Source organism: Patagioenas fasciata, chromosome 17 (assembly GCF_037038585.1).
Source record: "Patagioenas fasciata isolate bPatFas1 chromosome 17, bPatFas1.hap1, whole genome shotgun sequence".
In the NCBI taxonomy this organism is placed as follows: domain Eukaryota; kingdom Metazoa; phylum Chordata; class Aves; order Columbiformes; family Columbidae; genus Patagioenas; species Patagioenas fasciata.
Window position 1 is genome coordinate 11,679,660 of NC_092536.1, and position 24,878 is coordinate 11,704,537.

Consider the following 24,878-nt stretch of genomic DNA (forward strand, 5'->3'; position numbering starts at 1 on the left):
CAATTTCTCCCAGAACTAGCAGAAAAAAAAGTGATGTCTCCTGACCGACCGGACAGAATTTACAGCTTGGATATCGCTCTCCTGTCTGTCTTATCTGCAGCATAAGCAACAGTGCTGTTTTGCAGGCACGTGTAGAAATCCCATCCAGAATCAAAGCCTCATTGCACCTCACACTCTACAAATACACAGAAGCATTTTGAATTTCCCCTGCTTTAATACAATGGCTTAAGGTCTGAACAGCACATTTTCTATCTCCAAAGCCTTAGATAGATAGACATCAACAAATTTTCTTAGAAAATCATTAGGTATTAACAACCTGCTCGTGCTGTAACCCAAGGAGAGTTGAAACTGAAGGTCACACTTCCCAGTAAGAACTGGTACAGCAAAGCTACTGCTCCCAAGGCTTATACCAGCCAGTTTAGCAATAAAATGTCTGCCACAGCTTACATTTTGTAAAATGGAGAAAGGAAGACGACTTTACACTGTCAGGATATCCAGGTTATTCGCTGTTACAACTGCCAACGGTGACCTTAGATCAAGCCGTTTCTGCTCCTGAAGAATAACACAGGATGGCGCGGAACAAGGGCTGGTGGCGGACGGCTCCCTCCTCCCCCCGCCTTCATTACCACCAGGATCCAGTTGGACCAAGCTCCCCCGGGACTGCCCAGGGTTTGTCTGTGCGCAGACAGCTCTGCGGTGGCAGCAGGGCAGACTCTAAGCGGTGCTGTGATTTAATAAACAGACACTTAAGGCAGTTTACGCTGGAGTCAGCCCACTTCGGATGGCCTTCTCTGCTAATTTAACACTGGCTGCAGCCCCCGAGCTGGCGTCTCCCCGCTCATTAGCGAAAAGGGGTGCGTATGCAAGTGCGTATGGGAGGAATTCTTGTTTCACATTGGCGCTCCAGAGATTTTATTATACTGGGCAGCTCATTTCAGTCACTACATTGCAGAGGATTTTTAAACAGAAAGGGGGAGGTAGGGCATGCTAGTTAGGATCCTTCCCTGTTGTTATTTTCATTAATTTTCCTCCTTTTTTTTTGTTTTGGTCGGGGGGGATGTGACAAAAAGGGACAATAATTGCCATTTGCCGCAGACTTTGAGGAGTCCTCCTCAGCCATTACAGATTAAATTGCATTCTGTACAAGTGTCCATCAGGCCCCAGCTCCAGACTCCAGGCTGGTTAGAGGGCAGCTGATTCAGCTGCAAGAACATTTTGCTCCACTTCTGATCTGTCCTAATTATAAAAATGATGCTCTTGCCTTTAACCCCTAAGAGTTCTCTCTTTCCTATTAGTATGGAACAGTCCCTCGGCCAACTATTCCGCTGCTTTAACTGAGTTACCTGGGCTGTCAGCAGCGGAGAATCCACGCAGATCTATAACGTCTCAGTGTCTCTCTCCTAATTTTTATCTCTGACTCACATAAGCAAAGGCTTTCAGATTTCAAATAGAGAATGGCAAAACCAGGACAGGCTCATGACCTGCAGACTCTGTCTGATCAAGTTTTGTAAAATCAAATCTAAAATTAAAGAAAACATCCAGACTTTCAGTCGAAAGCCTGAATGGCTTGAATACACATGCTGGGCTAGTTTCATGGCAGTAAGCACCAGTACTCATTCCTAGCAGTACAGCAAGAGGGAGAAGTAGAGTCTATAATACTTTTTTGAGAATTTCAGCCTGTAGGTCCACATGGAGTATATTATGGTCTGGCAGCGCAGACAACATTACCGAAGCCAGCTCATTAACAGATGTCTCAAGGACTATACTTGCTGTCCTGACAGCATTGACACACAATAAACATCTGCACTGCAACCAGGAAGCCGTGGGCTGTCCTTCTCCCTTCCAACAGTAAACTGTCCAATTTTGAAACCTCTTACGGTGGATCTTTCCACATCTTTGGTTACAATGAGCTGCAACAGGAGTGAAAACAAATGCAGAAAAATGTGGGCACAATCACTGCTCACTTCAAGCTTTATTTTGATGCTGATTCACTCTTGACTGAAGCTGGTCTACATAAGATGAGAATCTACCTTTGATTTTGTCCCTTACAGAACATTCACAGGCTGCCCTCATCCCGTCCTACCACCAAGCTTCTGCCTCTTCCCCAGTCACACCTCATCCTTACCCTTCCACAGCCCCACAAACAGAGCAAGTCTGTGCCTTAGCACCACACTGCAGCCAAACAGAATTTCATTGATTCATACATTTAACACCAGGAAGGACCAATACTGTCACATGGCCTGAAATCCCACAAAACATGGACTATTCCAACCTCCTGCAGTGAAAGGAATGATCCTTGCCCGCTACACAAACTCAACGTTACCAAGAGCAACATCTCCTGGCTGAAATGCAGAACAGTTGAAGACAGACACGCAGCCCCAGTCTGCACACTCCATGCGATGATCCAACAACCACATCCCATGACAATTTCTTCCAACAGTGGCTCACCCAGTCAGCTAACAGCTTGCTTTTAGATTTCCGATATCTTTTTGTCCTGAACGCAAGTTGAATGTTCAGAAACATCTTGCTGTAGCGATACTGACAAAATCAGCTTGCCCTATAGACTGTTATATTTCAGCTGATGGCACCTAAATGGTATTTTTCCTTTTAGATGCTCCCTTTCTTCTGTTAATTTCTATGCTTTTCACTACATTTCCACTAAATATTCCATCCATTCTGTTTCAGTAACCCTGTGGGGTGTTTTGTTTTCAACGAGTTTACTTTCTGTAGAATATTTCTTAGAATCAACAGCCCATTAGCCAGCGGCAGAACCTATGGAACACAACAGTAGAAAATGTAAAAAAGAGAGGAACAAGACCTTAAAAGAACAGCCAGGGAGAAGAGCAGGCGCGGTGTCTGTTCCGCAGCCAGTCCTGGACAGCTCCCTCATCCCCAGGGAGCCTCTCAGTGCCGTTCTGATACAAAACATCCAACCGGCTGTTACCAAACCCAGCGATCTCTTATTAAAAGTGCCGATGAACATGGCTCAGGAACACCATGCAGGAAGCTTGCCAACCAACTAGAGAAATCCTCCTTGTTAAAAGAGTTTTTCCTTACTTACCTGTAGAAGTTAAGAAAGCAACTATTGTCCTGAAGCAACAAGTTTGATGTCCCTGTTAGAAAAATTCCTTACCACTGTACTTGTGGCATTTTCATTATGCTTAACTTCTAAATAACTTTATAGGGAGAAGTGTGTGAGATGTGAAGAGCATATTTATTTCTTTTGGACTTACCCATCCTCTTCCAAAGATGCAACGCGGAGGCGCTGGTCAGAATTGCAGACGTATTTCAGTACGGATCCCATCGTCCAGTCCGTCAGTGCTCGATGAGCCATCTCCGTTTTCTTAAAACCACATCTCTGGAAAACTAGAAATTTGCTACTTCAGTGGACAAAACATTTTATCATTGGAACCTTAAATTACTATATGCACAGGGAAAGGTTTTGTTACAAATCTTTTGGCAGGAAAATAAAGGCTAAAAAAACAGAATTCATTTTCAGGCCAGCCTGCCCTGTAATGGAGATGGCTTTGCTGGCAGCTGATTGTGGGTTTGAAAAATACAGAGGAATATAAACAGCTAACAAGGAAGTTTGTAGTCTTCAAGTCAGATCTTCTACAACTGAAGCCAAATACTCAGTGACAGCGTAAAATCAAGTCCCCCAAAAGAAAACCATTTGCAGTTTTTCAAAGAGAAAGACTATTTCTCTTTAAAAGGTGTTTAATTCTCTAAAGATGTAAACTAGGGGCAGCAAGACAAGTGCTCTGCAGGGCTTCACACACAAATCTCCTACTACTCACGTAACCGTTGTAACTCACCAACTGTAAGTTAAAGCAGTATAAACTTCCTGCTGCAGATCCAAATATACACATGTAATTACTCCTTTGAGCAAAGGGAGAAAAGACATATCAACATAAAACTATGTTCAAAATAGATGTTGCTCTTCAGTAAATAAAAATGTAAAAAGATCACATACGTAAGTAAAATATTTATGGCGGTATAAATTCTATAAGTGAGTGAAGCTGTAGGGATGAAACACATGATGAAGGATCAAATGCAAACAAATTACTGCATTTTACTGAGTTAGCTGAGCTTCAGCAACTGTTGCTGTGCATTTTTAGCTCAGCCTAATTCTGAAAAATGACAAGTTGAAATCAATAATTACTTAATTGCTTATTTGTTATTATTATTTTACTTATTGCTGCGAGTGCCAGGAGGTCAGTGAAAGAAGAGATAAAGTATATCATAGCTAATGTGTGAGACACGTTTGTTTAAGGAGTTTAAGAGGCGAGAGAAATGCTAAACAAGACTAACAGAGAGAACTGTAAACTGAGCCTGAAAATCACTATCTAAACTCTAATTAAAACAGGTGCCACTGACTGTAAGGCTTGGGCCAAGGGGTGTTCTAACTCCAGACAAAAAGAGGGTCCCCCACAGGGACATCATAGAAATCAGTGTGCAAGCTTAAGAAAACCTTCTGATCAAAACCCAAATCTTAAGCACTGCCATCACATCCCACTCGCGTTCTATGGACTCAAATCGCGGCTCAAGGGAAATGACTTTCCCTCAGTTTACACTGTAAGTACGTTAGAAAGATAAATACCTATCCCGGGTGAAAAGCAAGACTGGAGCTGAAGCCAAGGAAACAAAGGCCAAGCTCTCAGCCATTTTGTGCAGCCGTTTCCAATGCCCCAGCACCGAGCTGATCGTGTCAGTATCTCAAGGTCCCCCGAGACAGTAATCTTATGTGTTCAGAGAGGCTTTAGTTCATGCAAGGTCAGAGTAATTGTGCATGATTAATGGTTTATCTCTTCCTGAAAGCCTTACACAAAGGCTCCAAACCAAGTTAGCCGTAATTCCATACTCCTTCCAGTCCGCTTAAAGGGGCAGCAGCCGATTTCCTGGCGGTGGGGCCGAGCAGGTTGACTTTATCTCTCCGAATTGGAAGCGGGCCATGTGGTCACTGAAAGGAGTCCCTCTCTGCCATTCAGCTCCATAGGAAACACGAACACACTGTTCAAAAAGAAAAAAAAGAGTCCAAATTCAGTTTAAAACACCCTAAAGTCTGGGAAAAAGGCTTCTCTGTAACAGGCCCCCAAACCTTTTGCTGTGAGATTCTTTGGTTTTCTACAGAATTGCTCCTTATCATATTGCCAGAGCAGGGCACATTAGAATCACCTTAGAATCTCATTTCTATTCTGCAGCCTTATTTTGTTACAAAAAGGATCATTTTTAATCAATTACAGCTTTGTGACCATGGGCAGCCAAATAAGCTGATTAAATTATTATTTGCAGATAGTGCTCACAGATAATTCCTTAGGGAGAGCTGCAAATTTAGGCCTTTTTTGTTTTCGCAAAGCATTAAAGCAGCCCGATTTCTCTGAATGCGTGCTGTCTTTTGCTGCAGATTTTAACTGGCTGTTTTCAGACTATAGATCATTTGTGAACTGTTCGGTTCAGCTATTTAGTTATACGCAGTGTGTAATTGGGCACGTAAGTCATATGCTGTTGTTTCTGCTCCCCGAGTAGATGTCCAAAGCCCTTTACACAAGAGAAGAGTGAATAGTTTTGTTCACATACCAAATCTCCTCGCTCTCCTGTGACTAAGATGTTCAGATCAAACACAACATTCCCTGCGGTTTTATGTGAATCAAAGTCCATGCACATCAAGTTTGTTCGCTAACAGCAAATGACAAGGGATCACAAACATGGACGAATCAAAACAGCAGTCTGTAGTTTGATTCTTTTTTGTAGATGTAGCTCCCACCATCAAATCGGATGGAGCTTTAATTTAACTGGGAATTTGAAATATCAGATGTTTCGTTGGAAGGAGGAAAAAGGCGTTCAGTACAGTTAGGAACTTCGACACAACAGGAGTCTTCCATAGCGGTCATAGGAAATCAGCTAGTTAACCATTGAAAAAGCAACACTGCCAGGTACAGACTGCTTATCCCCTTCTTTGAGCGTGTTAGGAACAGCGCTTTGGTTCTTTTTTCAGACGGCAGAGAAGCTGAACAATGTCATCAGCTGACTCTAACGCCTTCCTACCTAACGGGAACGAACTGGCTGAGAACCGCAGCCAGAAGATGACTCGAATGAAAGAGAAACATGATGTCTGGTGTTCTGCTCTCCAAGAAAAGTGAAGATTAGATACTGAAAAAGACACCGGACTACAAAACAGGATATGCTGGGGGAACTGGGAGATGCTGGGTCTCATGGGAAGTGATGTGAAGCTGGAACTTCACTGGAACACACTACACTAAGGGTACGGTAGCAAATTGACAGAAGGGAAATGGAATGTCTCCAATCTTAATTGACTCCAAAAATTAAACACTACTAAGGAAATGGTAACACACAACTAAGGGTTAATAGCAAAAAAAAAACACGTATGAGGAAGAGGAACAAAAAATCACGGATGGAACTGCAAAACAAATTATATACATTAAACGTAAAAAGCGGTAAGGAAAAAATGAAGAAAGTCATCAATATCTTCTTTACTTCCAAATTCATCAAAAGATTAACGGTGACTCAAGGTAATGTTTCCTATCAAGGAAAGAGACACAGCCCAGAACAAAGTCAAAGCAGCTTAAGTAAGACTTTTGTCAGCGTAGCCCAACTAGGGGGCTGTGTGCTAAACCCCCCTTCCCCAGAGAGAAAAGGAAACACCGTAAATTACCCAAGCTGCGGCACTGACTGTGCTGCACAGGGCTTGCATCACCCCCTGCACACGCAGCAGGAGCTGGGAACGCAACAGGCTTCCTGTAGAATGGGACTGCGGAGGGAGTTCCAAACAGGGTCTCGATCCCACAGAAACCTCATTCTGGTCACCCTGAGCTGAACTGAACACAACCAAGGGATGCAGGGCTGAGGAAATCTGCCCTAAAGCCGTTCAAAAGTAGCTGAAACAGTTAATCTGCCTAAAACTAGTGTTAATCTTGATGTAACTGTGGAGGACCAGGAAGGTTCTGGAGAAACAAAAGGCAAAGAAAAAAGGACCCCCCTTTAGAAGCACAACTCAGTAAACTACAAATTGCTTAACTGCACTATCTGGAAAGAAGAGAAAAAAATTAAACAATCGGTTTAAAAGTAACTGGGATGTACTAAGATGATGAAAAACTGTCAATGCAGAATGGTCAGGAGCAAATTATGTTCCATTCATTATGTTCCATCTAATGGGGTAACAGTCCCAGTGATTACAGGGGGAAGCATTAGGGGTGATTTACTTTCAAAATTAAAGTAAAAAAAGCAATGCTTTTAATCCTTGCCCACCTCATGTTTTCAAAGCATATAAGGGAAATCAAATGTAGATTAAAATCTCCACAATTCGGGTGTACGGCTATCTAGAAAATCCTCTTAAATTACCAGCAATTTGCTGTCGAACTGACAGGACACATTGCGTGTGGTGCTACACGGGACCACATCAGCTCCAGTTTCAGAAGCCATTAGCACAGATTGACCTCAGAGATATGCAGCAAGCATTTTGGAAGGTATGATTACGAGTCAAAAATCTCAATAAATTGTGAAATAAAGATGAAAAAAGAATTGATTGTATCAAGATGGACCAAAACAGGCAAGTATAAAATGTTCTATGATAGGTAAATTCAAACAGATATGATCAAGGAGCAGCAATATTCAGGGAAGGGTCTTCAACCTACAGCACAATGCAAACTGAATTTTGATCAACAAGTTGATGTCACCAAAAGAAGAGAAGGGAGGAGGAAGACATCTCACCATGGAATAATGGAATGGATTTTTCCCTGCAGTTGCCAAGCACGCCTCAAATTAAGCCAAGACATCCAGTTCTGGTCACCTCACTGCAAGACAGTGATAGACAGACAAAACCGAATCAGCTTTGCTGACAGCAAAAATATTTGGGTTTGCTATTAACCTAAGTGTCACCTAATAAAACAGATACTTAAACAACAGAATGATCCCATTACATAGGTAGCAAAGAGAATTTCCTTCAAAGGACTTCAGACAGATTTGTCTCAGGGCCAGCCTGAAATGCATCCACAGACATGAGCAAGACAACACTCAAATTGCTGGCCATAAATGCGTTACAGACATTCCTGCTCACCTGAAAATGTTTGTCCAGCTCTGAAAAGGACCAGCTCGGTATCTCAGGACTTAGGCCTGTGGTTACATGAGCAGCTTGTGAAAAAACATGAGCGAGGTCTGAGTGATTAGTGTAACTGCATCAGACTACAATGTACAGGTAAAAAAGCCTTTGTGGCTAAAGACGCAAGCTGTAGGTTCGTGAGATTCACTAGGAACAGAGAATCAGGAACACTGAGTCGGTTTTCAAGTCTCCCATTAGAGATTCCAGCAAGTTTTGCGTCTGACAGCGCAGGACCCAACAGCACCGTGCAAGGTCACAGTGCAGCATTTTCTCTAAACACAGCATTATATCTCCATGCCATAGGTAAGCACTGTCTGGTATGTGGTCAAACCCACAACAAATGGTGACCTGCCATGTCAGATTTCCCTGGTTCGATGGTTATAAAGTTAGCATGTGATGCAGAACACATTGAAAGAAGAAAAGCATCGCTTGCATCTTCAGCACACGTTTTCTGAGGCAGACCTGAAGTTATATCACCGGCCACCTTTTATTCTTTGCAATAGATTGAGGAAAACAGGACAGAAGCTCCATGCACTGTCATAAACACTCCAGTAACAGCAGGAAACAACCCCGGCTGCTTGGGGTACAATGTTCTTTCCAACATGGTAGCAATATATCTTCCCAAATGCTTTTTCTTTCTAAACTATGTTACAGTTACCAACTATTTGAACAATCTAGCTCACAGTTACCATGGAGCCCGGGTCTCAATTTCTTTTGCTTCTTGCCTCTTCAGGGTAAAGTAGATTTTTATGCCAGATTAAGCAAAGTGCTGCTCTTCTTTGATCTGCAGTTCAGGCCACAGTTCTGACTGGAGAAGGGAAAAATAATTCACCAGGGTGCTCCTAACTTAACAGCAGCCAAAACCGCTTGGGTTTCCACAGTTTCCCCTATTTCCCTTTCAGTAGGGGCATCAAGAAACTAATAACAAGTTAAATATGTTGAAAGAGGTTTCCCGTTTGCTTTTCGTTTCTTTCTTGCTTGCTCTCCGACTTTCTCTACGAATAGAACTTGAACAAATAGTGACCTTGGGAAAGCCTCCGGGTGAACCATCAGAAGGTGTACAAAATACTTTAAAGTTATTAAATAAGCCCAGTGTCCTAGCCCCCAATTTCTCTTTTTACTTTGTTCCTCGCTGATGTTGTCACACACTTGGCCCTTCACAGAGCCCTTACATGCAGCACTAGCAGGACCCACACCTTGGTGGGTTATAAACCAACCATCTTGCATCATGTGCCACAGCCCTTTGTCACACAGCTGCTCCAGCAAGGATTCAGTCCCACAAAGAACACCTTTAAGAGCAGCTGAACTACTCAACTGAGTTTCATTAAAAAATATTTCTGATCCATATCCAAAACCATCTAGAGAGAGAAGAACTCTTACTAGAAAGCTTAACTCAATCTGGTGCGGAAAATGCCAAATAACGGAGAACATGCCACATTCCTCAGTGCTTATACTTAGCCTCACATCTTCATTAACTAGCTAGTGTTCAGCAATCTCTATATAAATAAAAAAACTGAAATAATAGTAACACGTACAGCTGAAATGAAAACTTTATGTGTTCAGACCTTAACTCCATCAGGCAGAACAAGAAGGTAGATTTAGAGGTCTTCTTGCAGTGAGGTATGTTTGGCTAATGTGATGATATCTGCTCACTCATGACAAAATTAACACTGAAGTCTGCATAACTCAGAAACACATAAACAATACCAGGTGCTTAAGCAGCACTCAGCCTGGTGTTAATTATATCACACCTGAAACACCGAGCTTCGTCTTTCAGCGGAAAAGTTGCTAAGAAGTGACTCTGCAGCGGCACCAGAGGGTTTGGGAACAGCTCATTAGCACCCTACAGAAACAACAGATTAAATTGTGCCCCAAAACATCCAGCTCCTGCTATTACAAAGCCATTCAACTAAATCCAGTGCTTTTTAGAATTATGAGGGAGTGGGACATTGATAAAGTTAGAAAGGAAAAGCTGAAAAGTAAAAGCAGCCATGCCTATGAGGGGCCAAAGCGGGGGAACTAGAGCTCTGCCAGCACCAGATTGTACTTCAAATCAGAAACCATGTCTTCTGTAGCCCTACAAATCCCTTTCTCCCAATACTTTTCTAGTTCCCCTCTATTTGCAGTTACAGAACTCCTTCATCTGTAGCCCAGCCTGCCCCTCAGCTCAGCCAAAGCACATACTCCAAATACTCCACGCGTTCCTGTGAAATAGCTCATGTGTTCCTAAGCCAGTCCTGAAGTAAACCCACCTATTCTTCTCCCTTAAGCGGATGCTACATTGTGCACCAGCACAAACTGATTCCAACAAAGCAATTTGATATTTTCCAAGTAGAAAAGTGCAGTATATGAACCAAAACCCTACACCTACCTAATAAACAAGTGACCAAGCCTGGGACTCCATCCAGGACATCAGAAGGTATTTTTGTTTTCTCTTACAGTACTCAACATGCAATGCAAGTAGATTAGTTAGTTGGGGTGTTCTGGGTTTTTTCCACATTAAAAGAACAGTCCTGCCATGCCAAGTATCAACTTTTTTGGGGTTTTTTTGAGTGATACAGGTAGCTGTTGCATTCAACTTACCTGGGCCTCCACACAAGTGATATCAACAGAGCAACAGACAACCTCAGCAGATTTTTTTACCCCGTTGCTGCATGAATTTTAGTAAGAACTCCCCAGCTTTTAAACTGTGGTTTACAGACTGAGCTCAGCTGAACTAAACGGCTGCGACCCTGTTTGGAAGCGCAGAGCTCCAGCAGCAAGCAGGCTGACCGGGCTCACAGAGGGCTCGTGTCTTCGCAGAGCTTCAGTCAGTCTTGTCCGAACACCATTGTCATTTAATCTTGTCCTCAAAGGAGCGCTCCTACCTGCTCAGAGAGGGACGTCTGCTGTCTCAGATCATTCTTCTTCCACTAGGTCAGTAGGATTAGTGAGAAAATGACCTTAAAACGGTTGCAGCAGCACCTTACTGAGCCAGCAGCAGCTGAGATAAATCTTTCTCCTTTTTTGAGAAACTTCTCTGGAAGTTTCAGTGGTTTAATAAATAGAAAACATAAAGACTCAAAAAAAAAACCCCTTCTGACTCCTTCGACATGCACTTACACTCAAATCCAAACTATCTTCATATATCCCTAGGTATTAAAGTAGGACAAACTAAACATATTGAGCAAAGTAGTTATTTCCTAATATCTAAAGATAGGAAATCTTTCCTCCGAGGGTATGTAACACTGACACGCACCACACCAGCCACACTTTGACAGCCATGATTTTGATGGGACAGCAAATGCTGCACAAACATATTGTGTGTTTTGCCTTAATATATGGTACAGAAAGGAACTGGTTAACAAGAACACAGGAAACTCCCTACAAATTGGTAGTGATGGCAATTTCCTGCAATAACTTAGAAGATTTTCACTTGCTTTGGTTGGGTTGGTAACTCATATCCTTAGGTTGAAATTCAAGAACCTCAAGTCTTGACACACAATCCAGTGATTAATAATATAGACTGTATATACAAGAACGTGAAATATATTGGACCAAATTCATCATATGCCTATATTGGGTGTAATGTAAATGCTTTTCAGACAGATTTTTGATTTCAAGGCACTTTTGGAAATTTTGTTATTGGAGAAGAGGCTTAGAAAATGGACACAATTCAAGAAAAGCTACCACAACAGTCAATGAGAGTGACATCCAAGTGCAAAGAAAGCTGAGCAAAGACTTCAGGATTTATTATGGGATTTTAAATCACTCAAATGATACAGGGCCTACAGAAAAACTTCTGGAGGCAGAGAGGGCACTTAAGTCATCCTACTCCTATCAGCTTTCTCAAGAAGGTATTAAGTTATCTATCTGCCATTTGTACAATTTTTCTGCATAATCCTAAACCAATTAAGCACTTTCAAAATTCGAACATGAGCCTCTAGCGATATGGGTAAGTCCTATATATATATAGTTATCAAGAAGCACACAGGTAGTTTTCAACAGAACAGACCGCACCGACTGCAGGTGAGGTGCTGAGCTCTTCTGAAAATTCAGTCACTTCATTCTGTTGCCAAAATGTAAATGTGACATGCTGAAAACATTCGTCATGCAAACATGTGAAGATCTGTCTCTGACCTCCTCTTCAAAATCTGTGTATTACTGACAGAAATCAGGGGAAGGGGTTTATAAAACCCATGTATTTAAATTAATAGATTCTGTCATGATTCTTATTCTTTATGAGCACAGCTTTAGTTGATTTTTCACAATAGAGGTGTTTCTGTGTTTAAAGACAGAATATGTGGCTAGTATGTAATACAGCTGAGGAAAATGGGAGGAGAAAGAGCCAGGAAAACACCCTGAAATCGGCATTGTGAACCAGACACTTCCACCTCACAGCTTGACACGAACCACACGGTTTGATGTCCGATGGGCAGCGTGTCTCGCTCAGCGTTGCATTTTTCTGCCCCACAGCAGCGAGTTGCATTACAATCTGTAAAGCAGTAAACCCACATACACCATTATAAATAGTCATGGAATGCCCTGGAGTGGCTGCAGCCGAGCTGGAACTGCTCCCTCGGAGCCCCTCGAGGAATTTCAGCTGTGGTTTATCTCTAGGCACATCACTTATCCAATCAGTTGAATATCTAGTAGACAGGTAGATGTGGGCTTTCACACAAGATGTGACAAGGTGTACAGCTGCTTCAGCAAATCCATGTTTGCTGGGATGAGGCTTCAGGGGCTTTCAGTCCCTGAAAACAGCAGGCATCTCTGTGACAGCTCATTTCCTGTGGTCTTTTTTCCACAGAGAATCATCCTTCTTGTCCAAGGGAGGACGTGGTAGCTGAGGCCCACTGTAGAACAGTATTTTGGAAATAAGCATAACTCAGAGCTTCTTCCCTGTCACACCTACATGGTTCCTCACATGCAACCCCACTGAAAGTGTCCCGGTCCGCAAGAGTAGCCTAAAATGCACTGCGAGCACCTATCTCACCCCATGGATGATGGCTGTGGGAGATGCCACCAGCAGAGCCACAGCCACCCACGCTGGGCTCTGCTGATCTCGGCGGGCGCTGCCTCCTTCTGGAGCTGTGCACATTCCCACCTTCTGACATGGACCTGGGCCTCAAACTTCCTCCAGATGCACATGGCAATCTGACCTGTCCCATCAACTTACAGGAGTAAAACATAAGGCTTGACAACCCTCAGCTTGTGCTCTGTCCATAGTCGCCACTGCTGCTGTTTCAAAAGTTAGTAACAACACGGCTCGAGGAACCCAGCACTTTTCACACATCGGTTAAGGTACAGGAATACAAGTCTCCTTTGGCATTTCCCCTTATTTCCCTTTCCCTTGATTTCTCATTTCAATTCTAGCACATACTGCAGTTACAAGAGCTGCACCACGTCAAATTCTTTCTTACCACTGGTGTTTGTGTCAGCAAGCATCTCGTCCTGCAGAATCAGCCGAGAAACTCCTCCCAAGTCTTTCCTGGTTTTGTGAGTGACAATAGCTATTCAAAACTGTGGAAAACCAAGAGCTGGAGAACATTCCCAGCACCTAAATATTATCTCACATTTTCACAAACTGAGCCTGAGACTGACCACACTTTTTTTTTCCCCGTAAGTCCACTTGGCTCTTACTCAGACCTTGTGTTATTTGCTGCAAAAACGTGTGTGGTTTGATGCTCTTGCCTTTCTCAAGGGTTCACAGAACTTATCCATGTGCCAGATCAGTTATGAAACCTCAGGCTGCAGGCTTCAGGCAGCCCAGGTTTCATCAAGTTTTTGCCTTACCTGCAATGTAAAACTGAGCTGTGCAGGCCCCATCTTCCTTCACAAAGGACAGGGCAGATCGAGCTGTCCCAATACAGCAGTATGCCTTATAGAGCAATAATTCCTCTTCAATTGCACAACATATTTATAGGTTCTGCGGTGCCCAGCTCAGTGCTTGAATGACACAGACAGAAGCAGACTGATCCGTGCCGTGTTTATTCCTTGGTTCCTGAAACAAATGAAGAGAATCAGCTCCTCTGGTTGCCCAGGAATTACACAATCCCTCTCCCTTTCACAAACACGTAAGCTGAGAGGACTCCTTAACATTCTCCCGCCAAACAGCCAGAAACTGTCTACCTTGGTCAGATTTACACTTCATTGCATTTAACTCCTTACAGCACCTCACATGTTCATAGTCAAGACAGAAGCTGCCGTCAGCCCACAGACAGGAGCCCATCTACGTACGGGTGTACCTGGGCAATCACCCCACAGACGGCACCGCGTCCGCGCCTCTGCGCGTGTATTAAAGTGCCGCAGCCAGCTAATTCTTTACAGCTTGCACTTTTTAGCCCTCGTTATGGCAGACAGTTGGGCGCCCCTGTACAGTTAAAGATCACAGGCCTTGATAACCTGGCTCTTTGATTTATGACAGCCCAGACCTTAGTGATCACCTAATGAGGGGAACCTGGAGTGTCAACCTGTTTATTAAATACCCAGAACCAGCTGTAGACCCAGCCAAGGAAGTAAGTTAATCATATTTCTCATTTATTTTGTGTATCCCTCTCGCTCCCTGGCTCTCCCCGTTCTCTCCTCCGTTCTGCCTGGCTCCCTCTTTTCATCTCAGAAGGGGAGGGATTTCGGACAGGTCATTTACAGAGACTGTCAGGGGGCCGAAATGTTTGGGATTTCCTACTGATTTCTTAGGTGTTTAGAAGTTAATAATATTCAGCACCTCATGATTCTTTCCTAGATGTCAAACAAAGACATGAAAGGCAAGGAACCCAAGAGGAAAGGAGGGGGAAGGAGGGAAGGGGATGGAGCAGCAGGGGCAGGAGAGCGACTTTCCTTTTCCCCACAGTTTTAAAGAAAGCTGCATCCACGAAAAACCCAGCCTGAGAACTAACATGAAAAAGCACGTAACAATCATGCAAAAATCTCTCTATTGCCTTTAGTGAAACAAATTTCTTTGCTCTTCCTCAGTATGACCTTGGGCAATAAAAACTAAGATCCAAAAAGCAAAGATTCGACCTGTAAAACTGCTTTGGATTTATGTGTTTTCCTTTTCGTCCCTATTTACGGCTCTTACTTGCTTAATCCCTGCAAGTTTGTTTGTGTTTTGTTTTCATCTCTTTGAAGAAACTTATGGAAGACAGGATTTGCTAAAAAAGAAATAATTACACCCCCCCTGAATCCATCCACCTGATAGGACACAACTCACACAGCCAGGGAGAAAAGATCTCATATTATATATCAGACCGCATAAATAATCTGGATCACTTAAATACAGATCTAGGGCTCTGAGAAAGTGCAGTTATGTTTATGTTAACATATTATTATGATATTTACAGTAACAAAAAAATTAATGAAGCTCAGCTATCACCAGTTCAACTATTTTCATTTCACTTAAACCACAACAGATCACTTTCTTGAACTAGAAGAGTTTTGATGAAAAAAACCATACCTCTTATCAGCGACCATAGGTTCTGCTATCTCATAAGACGAAGCTGGCCCCAGCAACTGTGAACCTGCCTCTGAATAAGCCTGTCTGCTGCATCTGGAAAGATAAACCTCTAAAACTGGGGGAATAAACAGCCTAATTTAGAAATACTTTGGTGAAACAAATGTGGAGAAGATACATGATCTGATCCCATGTGGGACTATGAATCAGACCATATCACTTGCACTGTATTCAGAAGCAGCTGCTATAGAGCACCAAAAAATCCAATATTTAGCATTCTTAAACAATAGTACCCTACATTTTACTTCATGCAAACCAGCAATGAAAACTTTTCTGAAAAGCTGAAGCACATTTCTGCATCCTGGCCTTGAGGTCAGCAGGGCTGCAAATCACAGAGGTCCACAACCAGCAGGAGTTAAAGCCTCTGGGGTAGCTGTTAGGGAAAAGGGTATGGCCTCTGCTATCATCTCAGGGTCCAAAAGTAAAGGCTGCTATGGGATGACCCTAAGCTGTTGAGTTGTAAATGTCAGATAAGTATCTTCACTTCTGGCCAAAAACCAATCAGATATGATTCCTAGGTCTGGGCACATCACACGGTAGGTTGTTCCTTTTCATACTTCTGTTTCTATCAGGAACTAGGAGAGCAGAAGTTGGCTTTTCAGGGAAGGAGAAACAGGTCTGAATGTCACCTTCTTATTGATTAGAATTTCGATCCTTCTAACTGCCTTCCAGAGCCTTCAAGCAAAAACCTTCCCCATCTTCTTTCGCACTGAGGTGAGGCTGCAGAGCTCTGCAAGGCCCTCTGTGCCTGAACTAACAGGGATGGAAAAACCACTTTCTGACTCCTTGTTGCTTGCAGCTTCAGAAGAAACGAGCCTCGCAACGTGCCAGTCCTGCAAGTCTCTGAGCAAGCTGCCAAGACCTTCAGGAGTCAAGCTTATCAGAAGTTGTTGCCTCATCGTTTCAGGCTCAGCGTTTGCAGAATCAGCCTAAGACATGTGGTGGTGCTATCTACAGAGGCTCCACCTTGATGGGATGATTTTCGAGGCTATCGGACACCTGATCTCAGCTAAGCAACGCAGCAATTCCAGCCCTTGGTATTTCGGTGTTGTACCCTTTCCCCTCACCTGAGGCAGCATTGAAGGTTACAGGCAGCTCTCAATTGACAGTGCAGCTCTGTCTCCTCCTGCACCTTCCCAGGCTTGCTAGCACACCATTAACGGGCTTGTGCAACTCAAAGGAGGAGCTCAGCAAGCCTGGTCTTGTTAAGACTCTGAGACTGACAGGCTTACCAATTCAACCCCACTGCCTGCTCTTACAGACAAGTGCTTCAAGCTAACAAACTCCTGCACCCTCCGGAATACACAAGAACCTGCCTAAAGCTTCCCCATATCTCACTGACTTCCACTGGCCAGAAGAGCCCATGAGGGCAGCCCAGAGTGCGTTTTCTCTGGTGCTTTGTCCATCCTGCTTGGAAATGACGGTGAAATGCTTTCAGCTGCTGCAGACAAGCCTGATTTTTAGCTTCAGAAACCTTAACGCTTTACTTGGTTTCCTTTTATCTGCCTCTTTATCTGTTTAAATTTAGCCTGGTTCTTATATGCTGCTTCCCAAGTCCGAGCCAATATCTGTTACTTGGTACCCAAGGGGGATCTTTCTCTGCCACTTTCCTTCTTCCTTCAGCTTCACTCATTCTCTCTCAGGAGCTGAGGCTCCCTTGACCCAAAACAGCTATCCTGCTGGCAGCTGCTGCTACCGGAGGTAAGATGTCTTCAAGGCATGACATCAAGGCATACTGCAGAAAATAGAAGCAAAACCTAAAGGCTGCCTGTGTCTATATAATATATTTATTTAATTGATATGCTCTCAGCTTTCCTTAATGGAAATTGTCAGAAGCATCAAGCAAAATTGCCTCTTGCTATTCACTGGGTGCTCCAGAGCGGGCAGGTAGCAGATGCGGATGGAAAGAAATTGCTAACTGCCCTTATTGTGTGGAAATGAGCCTGCAAGCACTCGCAGGAGGAATATTTCAAGGCTCGACGTTGTAGAAAGCAGCTTAAGTGGGAAACAGGAGCAAAACAGGTTTCTGTTGAGAAGGGACTTGAAAGGAACAGCATGTACCAAGTGGCTGCTTGCATCAGGAGGCAAGCCTTGGGGTGGCTCTCCAGCTGGGGATGTTGGAGGCAGTGGGGGGACACACGAGTTGTTTGCCTGCCCTCTGAAGCCCCTGCAGCCAACATGACTGACACCTGTCATTCAGTCCCTGTCTGCTGTGCTCTGTTTCACTCAGACACCCTCCCTGGCATTGAGAGGAGCAGCATGTGTAGGAAGCCGCTCTGGGCAGCTGCCTGGGCTGTGCTGCTCTCCACCCCAAGGCAGGTGAGAGCCGGAGCACAGCGAGCAGCAGCACAGCGAGCAGCAGCACAGCGAGCTGTCACCGGCCCGCTGCCAGCCGGACACTCACAGCTCTGAAAGGGCTGTCACATCACGATGGCTCAAACAGGTCAGCAGGGACATGCCTTCCCCTCCTCCCTGCCATGCTTCTGACTGTGGTGTAGCCCGCCGGGAATAAAGGGAGCCTTGTGGCTACTAAGCCCACACTCGCCCCCGTCATGGAGCCACCGCAGGGGAGGAGACCAGCCTAAATCTTACCCGCATCCATTTCAGTTGAAAGCAAACCCTTGTCACTACTTCACTGCATGATGGTGTCTTCTTTGCAATATGCTTCACAAGATCATTGTCCTTTTTGGTTTTAACCCCTCGGCAGTTCTATCAGGAGAAATGACTTTCTGTGCTAGATCAGTATCTGTTTCAACAGCTCTCTTGCAATCAGATCTAAGACAGCCAGGCCACGGGGGCAAGACAAAGAGCTGAATCTTTACAACTAGACATGAAGAAAGCCTGTTAAAAATCCTACTTTCTTTTCCCCTTCTGTCAGGCAGAGTAGCAAATCCATTTTTCCGTTCACATCCTTTCAGAATAGCAGAGCTTTATCGCGTGAGAAAGCCTTTGGGGCCAGCTATGACTGTGATGGCAACAATAATAGGAGAAAAGAACTTCAGTGGTTTGGCTGCTTGGATGACTTGAGGAGGTGATGCTGGAGCTTCTGTTGCTGCACGGTGAGTCTGGCCATGAAGGCTGTTGATAAAAAACATCACCCAGTAGCACAAACCTGGGGCTTCTTACACAGATTTTTAAAGCAAGAAGAATATTCTCCCTTATTTTCAAAGCCTTCACTTACAGACAATGACAAGGATTATCTCACACAAATTCCTTCAGCTACTCTGGCACAGAAGGCCATTGGGCCAGGTTTATTCCCTTTTTTTTTCCTCCCCCCCACTCCACTAGCTGATGCTCCCTCTACTCTTTCTCCCCAAACACATCTCTCGTTTTGCTTTTCCCCATTTTTCTACACGGAACACCTTGTCCTCACCACTAAATGCCCTGTGCTCCAAGGGGAATCCCATTCTCCTCTTTCATGTTTGCCTTCATTATTGTATAACAAAAGTAAAGCACATACAGAGCACACTATATTTCAAGCAAGTCAGTAGCTTCCCTACAGCAAACCCCGTCTGTCTGTCTTGAGGTTTACTCAGAACTGTGGTAGGCAGCACTTTCAGAAATACCCACACCACTCCCACCCTCAGAGACTGAGCTGGGCTCCACGGTGAGGTGTGTTCTAAACATCAGCTCCACAGAGCAACACAGGCAGCTTAAGGAACAGATCTTGGACCAACCTTCTTATCTCTACGAGTTGCTTTGAAGTCAAGAGGAGACAGGTCTGACTCATTCAGTGCATTTGTAAAGATCACCAGGCATTTCAGATACCTACACAGCTTCGTAAATCTGGCCTCGAGGCTCAGACCCTCCAAAAAGGTATTTAAAGCTTCCAGCCTCCACTGCCTTCAGTGGAAGACAGGCACCTTAATACTTTTGTAAATCCAGTTCTCATGCCTGAATCACCTTTGAAAACGGTACAGGGTGAAAGTCAACACCAGCCAACAGCACACAGGGCAGGGGTCCCTAAGCTGCTAAATCCACCGCACAGTGCATGCCGTGCGGATCCAGAAGCGGCCCAGCTACATTAGCAGGATCCGCCGTCCCGCTAATAAGCCCCACCTGGTGAAGACTTGCCCCGAGGCTCCCATGTCACTTAGGTGCTTTTAAAATGTTGCCATCAACTAAATCCAGCGCCCAAATCAGTCTAACGACGATTCTGCCCCCTTGGCTTTGCTTCTCTTCTTAAACATTTATGTGGCTGGAATTTGCTCAGACAAACACTTGACTTGTTTTTCTCCTGCAAATACAGATATCCACCCATAAATCAAGGTATTTGCTCATGAAACACTCCTCCAAACAACTTGTATATAAAAACACAATTACTTGTGGGAGTCCTGACAAGCACAAATTCAATGCAAGCTTGCTAGACAGCTAATAAATTTGGCTTATTTCTGTCTTTCTCAGCCAGGAAGGAACCCAGCTATTTTTAAATCTGGACTCGTGTTTGTAGCCAAATATAATGTTCTTTCTTCTGTGAGAGAGAACAGGAAAAGATTTTAAATGTCCTAACATTTCCTAGGCCGTCTTATCTCTCTGCCGCTCTCCCCAGGAGAGACCCACTGTCTGCCTTGTCTGTTTAGACTAATTCCTTTTTTTCTAGGCCAGCGCTGCTTTTTCACTATGTGTTTGTCCAAAGGCTGGTACAAAGAGACCAGCCCACTCTGGGTACTGCTGTTGTAGGGATAATAAGCCTATGGTGGGAGTGTGTATGGCAACAAGATCCCTGTTTCCCAAATGGAGGAGCGTGAAGGTCTATGCTTAGAAAGTGTGCCAAAATGTAAAAACCCAATAAAATAGTAATAATAAATAAAAAACCCCAAACAAACAAAACTCCCAAACATGAGGTGAAACTGAGATATGGGGAGCTTACATGCACCCACATCTAATTTCTTTGGACCCCAGCGTAGAAGACGTCTTTACTTTGGTGGCATTGTTCCCACAGTTCAGTGTAAACAAGTACTTTTGTACGTTTTTGGCCCGTGGCCCACCCGTCTGGCAGAGTGATAACCACCAAAGCCGATGCACTTGGTGCGAATGCCCAGACCTTCAGGCAGCCAGACACAGGCCTTTCAAAACACATCCTTATTCAACAGAGGTGTGGGTGGGAGGAGAATCCAGATCAGAAAGACACACCCAAGGTTACCACATTGTGTTCTAATTTTAACACGTATTACGATCCAGCAGCAGTACCTCGCTGGCTTTAGCTCACAATATCTCCAAATCCAGGAAGCCATTACGATTCTCTAGGGTCAAAGGTTGCTTGCATTGTAATTCGCTTCCTCCTTTGGAGGCTTAATTTTGGAAATATTTCTAATTGCTATTGTATATGACATCGTCTTCCAGATTACCATGGAATGATTTTTCTATTTGTTGGCTACGAGTCAACCAACCAAAACAAAAAGAAAAAGCAACCCCCTACTTTCTTTGGAACAATTATTTAGTAGTGACCCACGCTTTGCAGAGGTTGCTCAACACTCCCAGCCCTCAGCTCCAGAAAGGGCAGGTGGTGCCTCTGGTGCCCAGGGTGTAAAGACTGCACACGCCCACACACCCCCAGCCATCCAGAGCCCTGATCCAATTAGCGATTGTTCCACAATCAGTCATAGAGGTAAAGCTTTTCAGTAGCTTTGAGCAATGCTATGGCTATCTGGCTCTTTACTGCTCAAGCTTCTGGTCCTTAACCTAACGACTGTATCTACCAGGTCTACCCAGGTTCCTCTCCCCAAACAAATCCCCTGGGTTTGCTTTGGCCCTGCCTCTTCCTCATCTTCATTTCCACAGATCTGTTCTTTGAACTCTTACCTCCTCTCTTCTTGGTTCTTGAATTGGCCTGACCACAATATTCACTTTCATTTCGGTTCCTACCAGGGAGGATCTATCAGTAACACCTGCTCAGCAACACTTTCCAAATTGCTGGGTGGCTGATGCTACACAAAGGGAAAAGAGAAGAGGGAGAGAATATGTCATCCAACCATCAGAAACTTAACAGGTCCTGCCTAAACCTACAATGGCTGATTAAATTCTTATTTCCCCCTGATTTCTTGCATGAGTAACTCGACAGGTTTTTTTACTGGCTGTTGTTCAGTGGCATCGAGAAAACCTGAGTGTGCCATATTGTGCAAACACCTAGAAAGTTAATGCTTCTGTCCCAGGAAGCTCAAAGGCCATAAAGACAAGACAGAGGGAAGAGGAGCAAAAGTGGGAGCACAACTCTTTCATTCATTACACTTCACCTTTATTTAGAGGACAAAATCTGTACAGAAAAGAAGCCTGGTTTTCATCACTTGCCTGCCCACCACCCAGCACAGTGGAGTCTGAACCTTTCAGTGGGACCAGCAGGTGCTATTGTAACTGTTGTATTAAAGACAAGTCAGGGTATAATAGATTGGAGCATATGTGAGGAAAAAAATGGATTCACTACAATTTAGTTTTTTTGTTCCACTTCCCAACCAAGAATTAACGCTTTGGTCACAAAAACACTTCACGCTCTGCACACATTCAAGTGCAATGGACTAAATCCTTTCAAATTAAAAAGAAAAAATATTGCCCTTTAGGATTAACAGCTTCCAGCACGCTAACCCCCAACAGTCCGCCCCGTCGTGCTCCCGTGGAGGAGGATTGTCTGTGAAGGAATCAAAACACCTCCAGCCCTGTTGACACCATGAACCAAAGAGTGGGGGCGGGGTGTGGGGCAAGTGTTACAAGTCAGAGTCTGCTGGAGAAAGTGTGAACAGGCCAATTAAATCCTGACACTTCTGGACAAAGAGGTCTCTCAGGAAGAAAGAGATTAGCACCTCCTGTTCATCAACAAGCAGCAGCCAGTGTGCTGCAGGCAGCAGCAGCTTTCCAGGGGCTGCCTGACGGCTCTCAAGCAGCAATGCAAGGGAACGCTGCCCTGCTGTCACCGCTGTCACCGCTGGACCCATGTCCCCACACCCCCCGGCAGGACAGCAGCTGGCAATGGAATGCACTCTACGTTGCCTTTTTGCAGCTTGAGCGTGTATAGGAAAACAGGCGAGAGCAGATAGTTGTCGAAATTGCTGCCAGGCTGTTGTTCTTCCTTTGTCAAGTCATTCCTTAGTTTACCACGCAGCTTGTACAAATTACGCCTATTAGCTTCACCAATGGTGCAGCAGACTTCATCCACCTATTTGCTGTGCTTTCTTCAGGCCTAGGATCAGCAGAACAACAACAAAAACAGAGGCAGTCACAAGCACCTCAAGTATTCAAATTAATCTGGACTTCCATTTGTTCTGGTGCATTATGAATCTAGGGACAATTGGAAGCTTGCTCAAAAATAGCCGTAATGCATGCACTGAGACTGTACTGATTTAGAACTCCAGAAACAGCCTGTGACCTCTGAGTTGGGCTTTTAAAGGTCCCAGGTTAAAAACAAAAACCTGATAGTCACAGCAGTGGGGTGCAGTATTCCTACACGGTGAAAACACACACACACAACCATGGAAAATTTCTCAGTCAGGACACTGTAAATGAGGCACCTGAAGTGCAAGGAACTGCTGAACTTCTTGGACACGCTTCACTTCCAATCACATTTTTATTTCAAGAGCAGAATTCCCAGCATCACGCAGCCGACAGCGTCCCGTTGTTCACCACCGCAGCCTTTTACAAACTGCCACTTTCCACTTGTTTACAGGAAGGCACTTGCAAATCGAGCCACAAGTTTGACGAGGCTCAGTAGAACCTGAGCTATAAGATGAATGGGTCCATGTTTACCTAATCCGAGTAAGTTGCCAGAACCTGAGGAGGTGATGCAGTTGGGGGAACAGAAAACACCTTTTGAGACTTCCTACTCCTCTCTTCTTCACCTTTTAGTCTCACACTGGCCTTCGGCTGCCTAGTACCACCAATACGGAAAACACTGTAAACGATTTTTTCCTTTCATTCAACTAGTTGCCACTGAGCGCACACACATCCTTAAACAGTCTTTACCCGGGATGAGACTGTGTAAAAAGCAGAATCCAAAATTCATACACAGGTTGGTTGATGCACCTTAAAATAAGTGGACTTTCATTTACCTCAGCTCAATGAACAAAACCTGCAAATCACCTTCATGTGTTCCAGTTCAGATGCTGTACAGCTCTGGTTGTGACTGGAGATGCGAGTTCGATTTCTGACTTAGGTCCCCAGTGAACCCTCTAGTTGGATTAAAAGGCCCTGTGCCATTTCAGTGTTTCCTTGAACCCTCCACACCTCATTCTCTTGCTCTTGACACAATGCCAGAGCAAGTACAAGGATGGAGAGCTGGGTCATTAATTAGAGTATTTGGGAGGAAACGAGCAGCCTGAGCTGCTAATGAGAGCTGATCAAATGCTCAACATTTGCTGTGGCTATCCAACCCATGAATTCATTTTGCCCATGTTTACGTTCCTTTGAGGTTCACTTTCCGTGAACAGCCCAGCCGACCAGTTTCTTGGCAGGAAAAACCTCCGAAGCAGCCAAGTTCTGAAGAAACACATAGAGAATACTTGTGGAAAAGGAATTTTCAGATTGTCAGACCCGAGTTCCATCCAGCAAACAGGTCATCAGTGCTGCTGAGTGTGTTCATTTCATCAGGGCACAGAAAGATGCCGCATGACCAACCTACCCAACAAAATCAGCGCATTTCTGAACTTTGAGTATTCACGCCCAGATGCTCATAATTCGCCAACTATTAAAAATACTATGTTTTGGAAGACCAGAAGCTATTTTAGAAAAATCTCAGTGCCAACCTGAGCTCCATTCACAAACACAAAATCTGCACTTCCTCTCTGTGACCGTTATGTTAACCAACCCGAGGGGCACAGCACCCAGTGGTAACCTAAATCTAAAATACTGACATTTTTACTCTGTAATATGGGGTCACACAGACTTAATTTCCGTTTTTAACCCTCTATGCCATCTCAAAATTCTGTGTATTTGGCCTTTTCCTCAGAACCACAGGAGACTTTTTGAAGTGTTTGGAACTATATATTCTAGGAACACGGAATAAGAAGAATCCTCCTTCACAATATGAGTGCTCTTACTTGGCTGACTTGAGAGAAGTACCTTAAGTGTAGATAACTCCAGTGACCTTAGGCAGTGAAGCAGATAAATCTTCCACGTCCAACCTGAGAAGTTCTTTCAACACCTGTTTGGAAGCTCTCTGAAGTTTAAAATTATCCTTCCATTAAATCCACAGACACTGGATTAGGTGAACAAAAAGAAAGCGAAAGTGTCCATAAGTTTGTACACAACTCCCATAAAGCAAGTTTTTGTCTTTCAGTTGAACCA

At 44.2% G+C, this 24,878-nt stretch overlaps 3 long non-coding RNA genes across 4 annotated transcripts in view; all 3 read right to left on the reverse strand.

Moving 5' to 3' along the window:
• The window catches only part of LOC139829293 (uncharacterized), a 32,336-nt gene extending 28,449 nt beyond the window's left edge, over positions 1-3,887 (reverse strand). The window contains exon 1 of the long non-coding RNA XR_011741741.1: positions 3,234-3,887. This is a non-coding gene — a long non-coding RNA (uncharacterized lncRNA). The remainder of the gene's footprint in view (positions 1-3,233) is intronic.
• A 133-nt stretch (positions 3,888-4,020) lies between these two features.
• Positions 4,021-8,888, reverse strand: LOC139829290 (uncharacterized). The gene is made up of 3 exons (XR_011741738.1): positions 8,806-8,888; positions 7,729-7,811; positions 4,021-5,010 (listed from the first exon to the last, which is right to left on the reverse strand). It is a non-coding gene; the product is annotated as an uncharacterized lncRNA (long non-coding RNA).
• A 5,009-nt stretch (positions 8,889-13,897) lies between these two features.
• Positions 13,898-24,878, reverse strand: part of LOC136109381 (uncharacterized) — a 48,518-nt gene continuing 37,537 nt past the window's right edge. For both annotated transcript variants that reach the window (XR_011741698.1, XR_011741699.1), the window contains 2 exons: positions 21,411-21,535; positions 13,898-14,099 (listed from right to left, as the gene is read on the reverse strand). This is a non-coding gene — a long non-coding RNA (uncharacterized lncRNA). The remainder of the gene's footprint in view (positions 14,100-21,410; positions 21,536-24,878) is intronic.